Raw genomic sequence first — 13,267 nt, forward strand, 5'->3', positions numbered from 1 at the left:
GGGGGTTGTATTTTTCCGCGTTTTTCGTGTTATCGCGTTTTTCCGTGGTGAAATGGTGACTTCGGGTATGTGCGCTATTTTTATTTGCTTGTTTGATTTTGGTGCACAGCTGAAACTTGAACTTCAAAGCCCTTCGCAATTTTTACCTGTACAATTGATTTTTTTTCAACACATGCTGCTATATGTCCAAATATATTTACTGTATGTTGTTGTTAGACGGGAGCACACCTTGTCAACTCTTAGTGGTTACCCGGTAATGACCATCTTGCCGTTGAAGGAAAGTGGAGCCTTTTCCTTAGCCACTGGCTTCTAACTTCAGCCGTGGCCGACGGGTCAAAGTGAGCAAGGATTGGGCAGTCGTGAAGCAAGAAACGAGCGTCGAGAAGACGGCCGCTTCTTCAAAGCAGCAGGCGAATGTCGCGTTGGTCTTGACTACATCGTTGAGGGGACGTGCTATGGTGGCAGTATCCTTCACGGAACGCCGGAAATAAGAACAGAGTCCCACAAGTTTACGGAAATCTTCTGACGAGACCGGGAGAGAATAGCTTTGGACGGTATAAATTCGGTCTGGATCCGACTGTGCACAAGCGGCATTGACGACATGGCCATGGATCGTAAGTTGGCGGCTACCGAAACAACATTTCGCAGATTTCAGTTGGAGTGCCGCATTTCGGAAGACGCCGAAGATGTCGGAAAGGCGCTGGAGATGTGTTTGAAACGTGGAAGAAAAAAATATCACATCATCCAGGTAGCATAAACACGTGGACCACCTGAAGCCGAGGAGTAACGTCTCCATCATGCGCTCAAAGGTGGTAGGAGCATCGCAAAACCTAAACGGCATGAACTTGAACTTTTATAGGCCGTAGGATGTATAAACCCCTCTTCTCACGCTCCATCTCGTCTACAGCTTTTTGGGATTACAGCTTTTTGGGATTATAAGCACAGATCAATCGACGAGAAATATGTGGCGCCATGCAGACAGTCGAGTGCGTCGTCAATCCGAGGTAATGGATTACATCCTTCTTAGTTATTAGATGCGAAGCATCTTATGGTCGGAGCTATGTCCCTCCCTTGTCATTGTGGTTGTTGTTGCGCCGTCCACACACCCACGGCGCATGATCGGCTTGCTGAACGCCCGGTCGCTTCTATGGCTCTTGGAGCGACAGTCTTGCTGGTGTCTTCCTGCGTCGGCACGAGACGAGCACGCTCCCTCTTTAGGAGCTCATGGAGCGACAGTGTGGCCGGTGCCTTCCTGGGCCGCACGAGACGAGAACGCTTCACGCGCCTTCGACGTTTCATCGTCGTCGGCAGCGCCGTGCGTCGGCGACTCTCGGCGGGCCGTGATTACAAGCAGCCCACAACCATCCGGGGAACGTGCATTGACCTCATCTTCACCAACTTCAGATTTCATCTACTGGAACAGCCCTTGTCTTTACATTTCACAGACCATAAGGCGGTCATAATCAAAGCGGAACCCTAACCATAGCTTGACGTCACCCAGGTTGAACATGATGAGGATAATGCTTAAATAAAGACAAACTCACACCACGTACAACTTCTCTCTCTCTCTCTCTTTAGTGCCACTCCACTCTTGCACCCCCCAAACGCCTCCGATAAAATTACACCATCTTCCTGTAGGGGAACCCTGAGTAGCATGCATAACAGCCATGGGGTCAATGCAATTTCCCAGTTCGTAGTTCCGGAACGTAAAAGTATGGTAGTTACCATGGAAAGCAAAGGGTAAATTTAACGGTAGCTACGTACACCAACCTCACGGATACAATGAACTGAAAACTAATTGGCTCTTGAATCCACCCAATGCCTGCTTCACATACTACTCACGGTTCCCCTTACGGGAAGGTGGTGTAATTTTTTCAATGGCACGACTGACGACTCCCAAGGACTGGAGGAAGGTTCGATGATACCTTTGCTAAGCATTTTGTCCACATCTTATTTACCCTCACGGCGCCATACTTGAGAAACGCGGTGTGGCCGCCTCTGTACTTGGCTAGTATCCCCAGTGTGGATATATTGGCTTGACTGTTGTTGTCTCGCCCAAGGGTCGGTTGCCGAAACCAAATGTCTTTGTAGCAGGCCAAACGGCACAAACTTTTATGGGAATGTGTCGCAGACAGACCTGGGGCAATGGTGCACGTAAATTCGTCGGATTTGTTTATGGAGGTGGCAAGACCTGCATGGCCATCCGAAGTTATGAAAGAAACCCCGAAAACCGATGATGGGAACAGGAATTCCAACGAAATACCAAGAGAGAGAGCTTCGGTCAGCAAGCCGAAGTATAGGAAATGAAGATGCGCGTTGTTGTCGGCCACCGTAACTACCATGAGAGAAAGGGTGACACATCGCGTAAGCAGCACATCGGTGATTGTTGACACGACGTATTCCCCGTCCGGAACAGAGGGGCACGCGGAAATATTGACGTAGGTCACAGATTGCGGGGGCATGCAAACATGGTCAGTTGAACAGAAGCGAGGCTGGCGAACGTCGGTACCGGCTGAAGCAAAAGGGAGCTCACGACAGATTGCCCCTTTTGCACATTCAATTAGAGCTGCCTGTTAAGAGAAGAAATCTACGCCGAGAATCGGGTCATGGAGGGGGGGGGGCACGTGTCTACTACAGTAAACATCACAGGTATGATGTGGCCAGGCATTCTCAGCCGAGCAGTAGAAAACTGGCATCAGCAGCCGCCCGCCCATCGGAGACTCGCACAACATCTAACAGCGCCGGCGTCAGGATCTTGCGCTGACGGCGCCTCAGGCCGGTCCTCATTAGGATATGTGTCGTCCGATGTGAATTATTGCAGTATCCAGTAAATCGCCAACGTGAACGCCCAGCAAGTTGTTTCTCGTCGGTAGAGCAAGCAGAGGGTTTTCGGTCCGGTCGGGAATGTAGCATCACCTCCGCGAGCTGCATTGCCCAGTTTTCCGAAGGAAGTCGAGAGTAGTTGGACGGCGGGGATGCGGGACGAGGCTGCGGCGATCGGGACGGGCGGCGTTGGGTGACGGCGATCGGCTTAATGGGCTGTTGTGACTGGTAGGGTTCGGTTGGTTGGGCTCAGTAGGGGAAGCGAAGCGGTGCTGTCGGTCATTGGAGTAGCCAAAGGAGGGTCGAGGATAATAGCTGGTGTAACTGTTTGATAAAGACCAGACACCGCCGATGCGATAGTACCGGGCAATGTGGCAAACGCCGGAGCAAGTGAAGAAAATAGGTTTGTTGGCCGGGGTGCGCCACTTAGCCTGGTTACGGGGTGGGTAGCGCGGAGGAGGACGTTCGCTGTGGTGACCGGGCGACTTGAACCCTTGTTCAAACGGGGAACTAATCCCGCACACAGGGTGAAGGCTATTGTGTCACTGACAAGGGCTTGCATGAGGTATACTCTGCGAGAATCGTTCCGATCGGGCGCGTATGGCACTGAAGAAGAAGGTGCATGGCGTCGTGTTCTTGACGCACGATTTTCTTTATATCCCCTGAAGACGAAACTGTATCTTGTATGCGTGGAAGATGTGCTGCTGTGCAGAAATCTTCGCACAAAGATGCCTCTGCTTTCTGCGGAAATCGGGTGAAGTTGTGGGCTACGCGGTTTACTTCGGCCTCCTCGAACCACCGACATTCTGAATGATAGCATCCACAGTGCCACACTCTTTGCAAATAAGAAGCTGGATGGCGTCGTCAGCAATGCCTTCAGTATGTGGCCCACTTTATCCAAATCCGCCATGTTGCTGTCGGTTCTCGAGCAAAGGGCCAGGACGTCCTGGACGTATGTTGATTCTGTCGGTGTCTGGGCGCGAGATGCCAGTTCCTTTTCGACAGAAAGCTACCGGCCAAGTGGCTGCCAGAAAAAGTCTCTCAGTTAACCGGCCCTAGCTTGTCAACTCGGCCTCGTTCATCGCGAACCATTCGGGTGCAGCACTTTAATTTTTTAGGTACGATATGAAATTCGGCAGCATGACGGTGGCATCCCACTTGTTGTGATCGCTGACACACTCGAAGGGACTGAGCCAGTCGTCCAAATCAACGTCATCTGACCCGGTGAAGAGGCCAGGCTCCCAGGGATGACACACGATGACGAGGGGTGCCATCGCGGTGGTCGTTTCATCACCAGGCATCGTTGCACAGGGAAGGGAGCGTCCGCTCCGAAGCTCCGTGGTGGGGGAAGCACCCCAGGGCGAGCAGTACGAGATGAGGTGTTGGCACCAGCTCCGCAACATACAGCAAGAATGTTACAAGGCGACGCAGAGATGTCCTGTGACGATGTAGATGTATTTCTGAATGGTAAAGCAATGAGAGCCAGTGTCGCAGCAAACGGCTGGCCGAACCCAGAATCTAGTGTTCTCTGTAATTGTTTACGAGTAATCATCGTACGTGCTTTCTTGTCCTCGTCGTCTGTAATGCTTCCTCCGAAAGGCTGTTACAATTTTCATATTCATACAAAGTAAAACAATACATTTTCGCGACATACACCATGTGCTAGATTTGCGTTTTCACACAAAACCCATAAAAAGAGGCCAGAGCGTGCGCTAATTTGCGAGGCAGTAACGTGCGGAATATATGCCGATGGTGCAGGCGGCGAAATAGAGCTTTCCATTTTGGTCTTCATTAGATACCTAAGCCGTCACGTAGTGCAGTACAACGAGCAGCAGCGTCGCCCTAGCGCCGCTCATCGCAGCGACCATACCAAAAGTTCCATTTGCGGTTTCCGCTGACCGATCAGAGAGCTTGTAAGGACCAGTTGTACTCTGCAGCACTCCCCAGGTCGCTCTAAAAGACGGGGAGGAAGACGGAGGGTGAACGGGGCGGCGCAAAGCGGTTCCGCTGGAGTGTGTATTGCTCTAACGCCCTTTTTTAAGACACCTAATTATTGCAACCAAGCAAATACATAGCGGAGTGCACAATGTTTCTGCAAACAGACGGAGAAAGCAAAGTGCGAAAGCAAGTGCTTTCAATATTTATAAGCAGCCGTACTCACAATTACGAGCTAACCAATACAACAATATTAACAATTTACCTATTTTTTAGGGATTTGCACCTCGCACTTTACTAAGCAACATTATTGGGAATGGGTTTATAAATATTTGATTTTGTGCATTTTTTCAAAAGCTACTGAATAAGTTTTGTCAACCGGGTTTTGTCAAGATGCGTTACCTGCTTACATACTATACTTATACGGCAATCTTGTATGAGTTTCACCTCTCCCGTTTTTTCGAAACGTTGTGGCTTCAGTCACTTTCGCAAAAAAAAACTTTATTTTTTTATTATTTTTGGAGCAGCGGGCTTGGTAGAAGGAAATGGTATGAGCGCGTACACCTAAAAATGAGTGCGTCACTGCGCATTCTCGGCGCGGTAACGGAGCAATCATGAGAGTAGCTTTCGCTTTATTCCCCATTGCTAGTGTTCACTGCGATTTAGCGCTACAGCCAACGAGCATAGTTTGTCTTGCATGTGTTACACTTTTAGCTGTCGATGATAAACATTTTGACAGACTTCTGTCTGTTTGAGAAGCTACTAAACGGAAATTTAATTACGTTCCAGGCATTCATACATTGACAAAACCCAACCTTTCGAAGACGGCTCGGCTTGTTCTTCAGGGGTGACTGGGGCCACATTGCAGCTGCGTCCTCTAGTCTTTCACTGTTTCTGCCCTCGCGCAAATCCCTTCACTACGGCACGTACCGTATTTACTCGCATAATGGTAGCACTCACGTAATGATCGCATCCCTACAGTTTGCCGTCAAAGTTCGATTTTTTTTTATTTCCCGCGCAATGAACGCATCCTGAACAAGCCGCAGCAGTATGCCGTATTTGTGCCAAGTGCGTACCTCTCTCTCCTTCCCTTTCAAACTGGGCAAAACTACGTTACTGCGGCAGGCTGGCCGATATTAGCGATATCGGCAAGCACGCGTTCAATTTGAATGAGGAAGCAACTCTCACTAAATGCACATTATGTACTCACAAGGCAAATGAAAAAAAAAACGCGATCAGGTTCCTTCGTCGGCAGCCACGTCTGTTTTGATGTCCCGCACTGTGACAGTGGCAGCCACTTGTTGGTCGGACTGTTGTCACCTCGCAGCAAACTCGGTCCTGCACGCTCCGTAATTCACGACAACACTGCATTTTGCGTCAATTCGCAAAGCGAATGGCGGTGGTGTGCGGATTTTTTATTATGTTTTTGTTTACTATTTTTTGGTGTCCATGAAACCTATCGTAAAACGTTTGACCCTCAACTTGCGGTTTCTACGCTCAAACATGTTTTGCGAAAAATTTACCCAGCGAAATGAACGCACCCCTAAATTTTCATCGAATATTTTGAAAGAAAAGCGCCATCATTACGCGAGCAAATACGGTAATCCGTGTGTGTATGCCAGAGGGAGAGTACCAAGAGGGCGATTAAGGTTCCCAGCGGTTCGCTGGATGTGGCACGACTCGAGGAAAAGCCGCTTGCTCCAGTTCGTTTCCCATTCAAGGGTGGCCGTTCCGGTGAAGTAAATTTTGAGGTCGGCCACTTCACAGTGTTCAGGGGATGTTCTCGATGGTGGTACAACAGCGGAATCCATTTCGCCATTTTACTTAAAACATAACAGCTTCGCCTGTACTTCTTGTCAGAGTGAAACGGCAAAAAAAAAAATCGGTTTTTGTAACTGCAGAAACAGCCTGAATTTAACAGCAATGGGTCAGTTACAGTATGCTTTGTAGCCCAGTGGCGTGTCGATAGGACCAGCACGTAGGAAACCTATTAATTAGAGTAATGTGGGAAGAATTTACGTTTAGGAAGCGTTTGCGAAACCGGCAAAGGTTAACAGAGTTAAGAAAAACACTCATAACATTTGATTAGGTTATGAAATAACGACGTCTGTCGGCTTCGATAGACTGTGCGTTAATTAGGTGAATACAAAGGGCGAAGAAAATGAAGGCATAAGTTGTGCGCCGAATAACTCCAGAGTTTTCGTACACCGGCATCTTATACAGATGGCAGGAAGAAGACAAATGCACACACAGTGCAGTTATTGCCGCACATCGCCGGCAACATTAATGTAAAAGTAAATGCATTACACATTGGCCGAGGTAATCAAATGCGACTGGGAAAGAAATGCAGATGGCTACCGAAGAATTAGACGGCCGCCCAGCTAACACAGCCATCGTTCCTTGCAACGTGGAAGATACCAAAAGAGAAACCCGCCTTCGGTGTTTGTGGCCGCCGTGGATAGAGCGACGCCAAGCTGTTCACGGTTGTCAAAGCGCAGCGTTCCAAACTCCTGTGCGTACCCCGTGCTGTCCCCGTGCGTACAAAGGCGCCACTTTGTTCTAAGCGTTTCTATCATCATCATCATTGTCCATGTTGGTGGCAAATTAGAAATCAGCTGCGTCCTCCGCGCCCACCAAATGTTCAATCGTATAGTTACCAAAAGCACAGGCACGACAGTTGCACTAGTCAAGCGAATTCTTTACTGCATGCGAGCTGCAGTCGCCCGGTCCTATGTCACCGGTCTTATACACTTCGCCGATTATCCAAGTTTATAAAGCGCCGCAGCCATACCGATGATTCCGTCACAGGGTAACGGTAAAACTGGCATCGTCACATGTTACAGCTTGAAACACAGGCACATTTTGTAGCGTCGGAGGACCTTTTGCGCACACTGTTGCAGTCTCGAACTACCTGGGGTCCATTGCGTCGTTCAGCAAAAGCATAATTAACTCCGCGATGAGGAAGTCGCTTACGAGCGCTCTCAAGGGACTGGTTACAAAGACGATCTTACGGCAGCTGTACGGCCCGTCTATCTTCTTCCGAGGTCACACTAAGATGTCCCTGTTTAACGTGGTTTTTCCACGAAGATGCTCCGACAGCCATTGAGGATGCGTTGCAAACGACACGAAAACGAGTAGCTTTTTAAAGACGATAGTCTTTCTTGGGCTACTTAAACCCAGAATTTTTGTGTGTCTGTCTTTATGTCCGTCTGTCGGTCCGTCTCTCTGTCTGTAACTCGATTCAGCCTCCCGGCCAAAGTAAAATGCTCGCTGCGCAATAGTCTTATATACTCACAGCCAAATGTCCACGTCTAAGTCCGGTTTATATGTTCATACTTGTCAACTTTGTTGAACAAGAACAAGACATTACGCAAATATAAGACAGGTAATTAGTACACAAGGGATATTTACAGTGTTCCTTTATTAAAAAAATTCTGGGTGCTTGGTTTTTCGAAGGCAAATGTTATTCTACATTTACTGCAGAATTTTGCCGCCTCCTGGCGGCATATGAAAAATCACGCGGTAACAGCAACGAAAGGTTCCACTAACTAGGTTCCACGTTCTGCTTGGGACGCACGTGGAGCATGACCACGCGGTTCTATAAACCTTGTAGTCGGCCGCCTTCATTCACGCGCGTCTCGCCGTACTGCAGCGCTGGCATCGAGGAGCCCCGCTTGTAGCTGTAAAACGCGGTAAATTCAAATCGCCTTGAGCAAACCTTTAATGTGTTTAGCTTGGGATTAGCGTGACGGAACAAGAACAGCTTGAGAGGTGAGCGGAAAAGCGAAGGGGGGAGAATTTCCTCCGCAAATGTCTACAAAAACTATCTTCTTTTGACGACATTTGCAACTAAACGAGCAGATACGCGACCATTTTTTTTCTTGGCGCCTCTAGTAGGACCGCACCGTGCGGCGTGCAATTGGCATGATCTGAACCACACGTTCCCTTCACCACCTTTTCTCTGTGGTATTCCCTCTGGCATTCTCTCACAGCCTTATGCCTTCACAGCCTTACAGCCTCACAGCCTTATGCCTGGCATTCTCTCACAGTCTTATGCCTTCTTCATTTGGAGAAATTGGTTGACGTACGCCGTGAGGCCTCGAAAGAGCATTCTTGGCATCGTCGTTCATGGAGACTGGTTTCTACTTCAGTGGGAGTTGTTCGTCATAGCGTTCATTTCCAAACACAGTTTGATAGGTGGATTTCCGTTCGAATCCTTCACTGGTACGCAAATTGAGCGTGTGCATAAGTTGAGCACGCGCAAATTTCGTCTGGAAGTTTCGTCTGTCTGGAAACTTCGTCCACGAATCTCTGAATCAGAGATGGTACATGCAGCCGTGGCCGCACTTCCTATTAGGGGGGCTCTCTTGTTTCGCCTGAATTCCCGTACCAATATTTTACGCCTTCGTGAGCGCTGCTTCGGGAAAGGCGTCCGAGTGTCTAGGCAGAGGCGATAGTATTGCAAAATGTCCTGGGGGAGAACGGGGGAGCGGGACTTGAGGTGTTGCGTAATATGATATGCGAAAGCTTGCAGCGAACACAAGCATCGCGCCAGCGTCTCGCTGACGGTGACGTGTGATGCGCGTCTCTGATGGTTCCAGAAGCAAAAAAGAAAATTAGGCACCGACAAGGCGAGACCCAGGCGCCGGAGGGGAGCCTCCAGATAACGATTTCGGAGGGAAGAGAACCACCGGCAAGACAACAGGAAGTGGTCAAGTGTTTCCTCCTCTTTGCAGAAGCTGCAGATGGCCGATGGCGCTATGCGTGCACGGTGCAGATAAAAGCTACTCCTGAAATTTCCGTCTATTCTTAACATCCGACAGATGGCGACGAGTGTACTGGCCAGTAGGAAGACGCATTGAAACATCCCCCTCGCGAGGGGCACGATCAAATGCAGACCATTTCCGAGGGCGCACGACGTTATGTAGTTTGCGTTACGTTAATGTTGTTGCACTTGTGGCAACTTCTGACGAGAGGGCGCTCGTCAGCAGTAGTTTAAATAAGTCAACGATATAAGGCGTGTTCATAGCATCCAAATCTGTGTCGGCTTTGTGCCGCACTGGTTAGAGCACTATGTACATTGCATTCCGCCCGCAGAGTCGAGGGATCGAAACCTGACGCCGGATGGTATTTCTTTTTTTTATGTAGTAGGGGGGGGGTGCGGTGCGGACTACGGACGCCAACGCGGGTGATATCGTGAGTTACTGTAATGCTGTGCATTTAAAACTGAAGCCTGGGGAGACAGCTAGTGGCCAGGGCTATGGCGCCGCCGAGGTAAACAATTGCAAGGCGCAGTTGGTGGGAGAGGGGGAGGATATCGCCGCCGTGGTTCCCGACGACGGACACCCACGTTTTACAGCCGTGGTTTTTACACGGAGAATCGTAGCAGCGCTCTCTAAGGACAGAATTGTATTGGGCTCGCAGCTTATATATACATATACCGGGCTTTTAATAAGCCAATCTAATTTTACATTACTGCGTTCTTCGTAAATTAAAGGCTCGGATAATAAATGTTTGAACTTGGGCTGGTGGGTTCTTTTGCAAATTTTTGCATATTTTGAAACAACAACGTGCCGAAGGAAAAGCGATTTCTTTTTGGGAAAATACATGCAATTCAATTACAATTTCATTCCTCCAAGCATTGCGCCATTCCATTCCCATTCCATTCCGGGGTAGCGAGAACTTGTAATGCTTCCGGGGTCATTTCAATTCCGGACTGGTAATTCCGCAGCACTGCTCCCAGGGCGCATAACCCAAACGACGAGGGATTTACATTTCTTCCAAAACTAAGGCTTTTATTTGTGGCTTCTCTCCATGCTTCTTCGGCAATGTTTTCCCGAAAGCAAAGCTGGGTCTGTTTGTGTTCATTCACCAGTGTACGATTTCCGAGAGTGAGTGCTGTACAAACAGGAATGTAATCACCTTCGAAGTTCTGGAGGAGTGTATTGGCAGCGTGCCTGCTTGCGTTACCGCTGAAAGTATCCGCATAAAAAGAGCCTCGTTCTGGCGTTGGAAGCTGTGCAAGATCTAGCGATCAGGTGTGCGTTTTTTTAAATTGTTCATCTTTTGCGAGTTTAAAAGCACGTTTTTCTACCAGAAGCAAAAACAAATTTGCAGTATCGTACAACCGGCCCAATACGGTTCTATTTGAACAATCTTTTGTCATTCGCACAGCCAATGATTGGAATGAACTCTTCAAAAACCGACGCATATAAGATAATCGGTGAAATTCAGACAAACTCTGTCAAAATTACAAGCCGATTTACTTTGCTTACTTTGCGTGGATTCATGAATCAATGCTTTCTCCCTGATGTCTTCTCGCACATTTCCCATCACCTGCATGAGCTAATATGGTATTCATACTTCTCTTGGGGTCTTAAAGTTTTTTTTTTTTCATTACTTCCACTTTTTATTTTTCTCCTTGAGACCAGCCAATCACTTCATTAAATGAATTGCCTGCGAAGTTTTGTGCACACCTGGCGAGGTATTTTACCTGCGAATTTCTCGGTGTCAAACTTTTGCCATTCCTTCCGCTTTTTAGTTTTTCTCCCTTATGACCTGCTCTGCCCCCACTTTATGAAATGATTTGTTTGTCAAGTTCTTTGTTCAGATGTGCCGTGGGTTTTACCAGTGATTTTGTTTTTTTGTCCGCCCCTCATGTTGTGCCTGTTTCCAGGGCTTTTAAGTAATAAAAAAATAAATAGATGGGTAAATGAACAACTAATTAAATCGCGGCTAAGCCCGATGCGCTTCTGCCACTTCTCCCATTCTTGACACCTCAACTCACTCCTCCCGAGATGATTTGAATGGAAGTTTGTCGAATTCAATTCAATGTTCCCTTTCTCTAACGCTAGAATGTAACCCGTTGGTAGAGTTAGTATCGTTTCTTGAACATTTGATTCATGTTTTTCCCATACCAATACAACCGGGATATTTTTTTGGGGCCTGCTTTTATCTTGCTACAGTTGGAGTGGTGCTCCGCTGTTTTGAAGCGCTGTTGCTTTTCTTCACTCGCTATGCAAAGCACCCGCGCGTGTAATATTAACTAAAATAACAAGAACAAGCCCTGCTATGCGCCTAGTTTTTCCCTTGCGGGATTAAGAAGGGTAGGGTATGTTCCATATACAAAACCGAAAACCGGCGACGATAGACATAATCACCCTTCGTCATTTTTTCCCAGCTTCCTAGCAAGCTACATCCCACTACCTAGCTGTACACTGTACATTGCCAAACGTGGCAGGCAGTGGCTAGTTCAAACAAAGGATGCGAAAACGGTATTGTTCGACTCACCGCGACAACAGTGAAATCCGGGATGCCTCCGAGCGTTCGCGTTTGCCCTGCTCACTCTCGACGGTGGCCATTCCTCCCGCCCCTATGATGAGCAGCTTGATTGATTGATTGATTGATTGATCGATTGATTGATTAATTGATTGATTGATTGATTGATTGATTGATTGATTGATTGATTGATTGATTGATTGATTGATTGATTGATTGATTCAAAGTTTCACGCGCCGACGCAACGCAGACAATGAGGCGCGCCGTAGAGAGAGAGAGAGAAAATGACTTTATTGAATGTTCCTGCGGAGGGAGGGGGCTACGGCCACGCAGGGCCGGCCTCTCCTAGACGAGGGTCTGGTCGTCCCCGAAGCAATGCCTCGCGGGCGTCGGCGCGTTCGGCGCGCGTTGGGTGTGCGGGTGTTGACCCGTCGACCCTCCGACGACGCTTCCCTACGCTTCTGCCCTGCAAGAGCAGCCTCGAGCCGCTGGATAATCCGTATTTGTATCTCGTGCTCACTCGAGTTCATGGCGAGAGTGGTGTCCTCGGGCATACGCCTTGCGTCGTCTGCCTCTATTAAATGTCTTTCACAGCCCCACATCAGGTGGGCTAGCGTTGCATTTGTTCTCTTGCACATACTGCACAACACGTTTTCGTAGATGTCGGGGCACACGTGGCGCGCGAGCACCGGGGTGAGCACTGAGTTCGTCTGTAGTTGCCTGTAAAGCACTGCTTCGGCGCGGTTGAGCTTCGGATGAGGGGGTGGTTTGGTCCGCCTCCCAAGCCGGTACCATTGTAGTATCTCCCCATATGATGCAAGGGGCTCTTGTTCGATGTCGTGGGACCCGTCCGCCGGTGAGGAGCGGGGGGGCGCCTCGCGGTTTGAAAGTTCGCGCGCGGCGGCGTCCGCTTCCTCGTTGCGGTTGGGGTGGGCGCTGGCTCCGACGCTTGTGTGCGCCGGGAACCAGCGGAGATGGGTGACGTGTGCGGTTGGTGCTCCTCTGGCTGGGCACTGTACTGAGTTCACAACGCTCGCACTCAATAGGTTCACTGCACTTGCACTCACTGTGTTTTTGGCGTAGTTTGCGATAGCCGAGCGCGAATCACTGAGCACTGTAGTACAGTGCGGGTGTGACAGCGCGAGCGCGATGGCAACCTCCTCTGCCTGCGTGGCAGAAGGAGCACGAACACTGCACGCACTGTACACTTCCCCTGTTGTAGACTTCACCG

The sequence above is a fragment of the Haemaphysalis longicornis genome, unplaced genomic scaffold (genome assembly GCF_048455015.1).
Source record: "Haemaphysalis longicornis isolate Haplotype H1 unplaced genomic scaffold, Haemaphysalis longicornis Haplotype H1 scaffold_13, whole genome shotgun sequence".
Classification (NCBI taxonomy): Eukaryota; Metazoa; Arthropoda; class Arachnida; order Ixodida; family Ixodidae; genus Haemaphysalis; species Haemaphysalis longicornis.